The sequence below is a fragment of the Ovis canadensis genome, chromosome 1 (assembly GCF_042477335.2).
Source record: "Ovis canadensis isolate MfBH-ARS-UI-01 breed Bighorn chromosome 1, ARS-UI_OviCan_v2, whole genome shotgun sequence".
NCBI classification, from domain to species: domain Eukaryota; kingdom Metazoa; phylum Chordata; class Mammalia; order Artiodactyla; family Bovidae; genus Ovis; species Ovis canadensis.
The window spans coordinates 251,234,380-251,237,099 of record NC_091245.1 but is presented as its reverse complement, the minus strand read 5'-3'; positions in this window follow the sequence as shown (position 1 = coordinate 251,237,099).

The following is a 2,720-nucleotide window of genomic DNA, read 5'->3' as shown; positions in this document are numbered from 1 at the left end:
GAAGTTGGCTAGCAAGCTGAAGCAATCATCCAGATAATTGCATTTTCTAATCTGTTCATTTTACAGCAATGCCAACTGCCTGCATGGGTAGATGAAACAAAGCTATGAGTGCATGCCCTCCTCTGTCACTTTGGCTCTGAAGATGCTTCACCAATGACCAATTTTCTTGCATCAATCCTTAAAGGGCTCAGAGAAGGTGGCCTGACACATAAACAGATCATCAGGCAGCCAAATGTGACATTCCGGCCCGATGCTCTTGATCCCACACATCTAATTGGGCTTCATTGTGATCACAGCCTTCTAGGAGGATGCGAGCTGATGCAGTCTGATGGGAGTCAGAAGGTGCTGTCAGCTCCTGTCTCTAGGGCTTTGGGACCACATCAACATGTTGATCCCAGGCCAAGGCCATGGCCTCACATGGAGACGCCAGGATGAAAGCAGAGACAGTGTCACCATTTAACAATATCTGCATCAGCAAGGTGTAAAAAAGTGCTAGTGCCCTGCTTCACAGGGATGGACCTGTCCCCTGGGGGCTGGCAGAGCCAGCCACTCAGCCCAGCACCTCTGGGTCAGATGCCCACCCAGCAGGTACTCAAATTAACCATCGCAAGTAACCACTGCAGCTTCCCTCTGGAAAGTGTAGGTCGTGAAGCCTTCCCCCTTACTGTACAGTCAGTACTGTCCTCCCCTTCCACAGGGCATGACCCTGAGGCTTGGAGAGATGCAGTCACTTGTCCAAGGCTACCTGCTACCCTCCTAGGACTTCAGACACATGTTCAAACCTATTTTCCTCTCTTAACCATTCTACTGCAGAGAAACAAAAACCAAGGAGAAAAGAGAAAGATTCGGACAGGGAAACTGGACTCACCTGATTGTTCTTGGCCCAGGTAAGAAGGAGGTGTTGAGAGAGAGTTTACATGGCCCCCAGCACTGCCTTTTCTATGCCATTCTTCATGAAGTGGGGGAGGAGATGGGGTCTCTTTGTATAACTTTGGGGTCCAGAGAAGAAAGACTAGAAGGCCCCCTACAATAGAAAGCAAAGGCACAAAAGTGCGAGATGAACCACTCAGGGTCTTCACGGGGTGGAAGATGAGAGCCGAGTGGGCAGGAGGAATGCGGGGGTTGGGCAGCACCAGACAGGAAGGGACTCAGAGAGATAAGCAGAGCCTTTGATGGGATCCATCCAGCAGGGACTTCAGAGGTGGAGCTATGACCACTGCTCCTTCCCCAGCACTTAGCACAGCACCAAGTACACAGAAGGCTACAAATGAGTAAGTGATGGGAAAGTTCTGGGACACAGGTCAAAGGGTGACTGCTGAAAGCTGTCCTGCTGAAAGCCAACCTCGTTTATCACATCACTTATGAGAGAAAATTCTTCCCCAGACAAGGCAGAACTGGAGCTGTGGCTCCCCTAAACCAGTAGGGCCACTATGCAAGCCAGGGCCCAGGCCAGCCACTTGCTCAGGAGTCCTGGGGACTGCCTCTGCCAGCCTTAATGAGATGTGATGGCTGAAGGGAAGCAGCTAATTGCATGATGTTTTATTAATCTTTTCTCCATGAAATATTAATTGGGACCTTTCACAAATACAAAGATCTGTCTACTTTGTAATGGCTCAGGTTTTCAGTCTCTCCAGGTGAATGTGAGGGATGACGATGACAAGCATGAGGCTAGACCCTGTAGCAAGAGCAGAGCTGATAGCCTCAGATACCTGGGGCTGCCAAGCATGTCTTCACTGTAGAGCTGCTCTGCCCAGCAACCAGGGCTCTGTCCATGGAGACTAGGGGGAGCATTGTTACTCAGTGCTATCCAATGACATAGACTAAGAAGAGATTTATAGGGCTTCCCTGGTGGCTCAGTGGTAAAGAAACTGCCTGTCAATGCAGGAGAGCTGGTTTGATCCTTGGGTCAGAAAGAGCTCCTAGAGGAGGAAGTGACAACCCAGTCCAGTATTCTTGCCTGAGAAATCCCATGGACAGAGGAGCCTGGCGGGCTACAGTCCATGGGGTCGCAAAGATTTGGACATGACTTAGCAACTGAAAAACAACAACAAAGGAGAGATTTACATCCAGACATCCAGCCCACTATGGGCCAAAAAGAGATAGGATATCTGCACGATGGAAGCCATCAGCTCCAACATGGTGATGATGTTGTTTGAGACATCTTCCCTTCCCCTCTTTTCCCTGAGATCACTTCCCCTGGGAGGAAAATCTTCCACAGAGACGCACACATCTCAAGTCAGGTGTGTTGACTGAGTTCCTAAGATAGTGGTTCCTAGAAGCAGGAGGGGAGAAACTGGCTTCTGGGCATGGAGTGTGACAGGTGGAGAGAGTCTTATGAAGAGCTTTGGCCCACTTCCCACCCAAGCCTGGAAGCCTGCTGTGGGATGCTCAGTGGCCTGACACTGGTCCTAAGAATCATATCCATGAGAGAGAAAACCCAGGATGGCCGCTCCCCTTACTAGCCCCAGAGCCAGGACCCAGCACCAGACAGAGGCTGGTTCCACAGGAATAGTTGGTAAGGCCACACGAGAGAATATCCAGCCTGACAAAAGGGTATACCTCCAGGAGCCAAAGAGAGGGGAGCCTGCCCCTCTGGTCTTTTCCCAAGAGATGGAGGAGGCCCAATGAGCACTGCCCCCAAACCCCACACAGCACCATCAGGAGAAGCTAGCAAAGGGCCCCAGTGATGGCTGGAGCTGCCTGAATCAGAGTAGTATCTG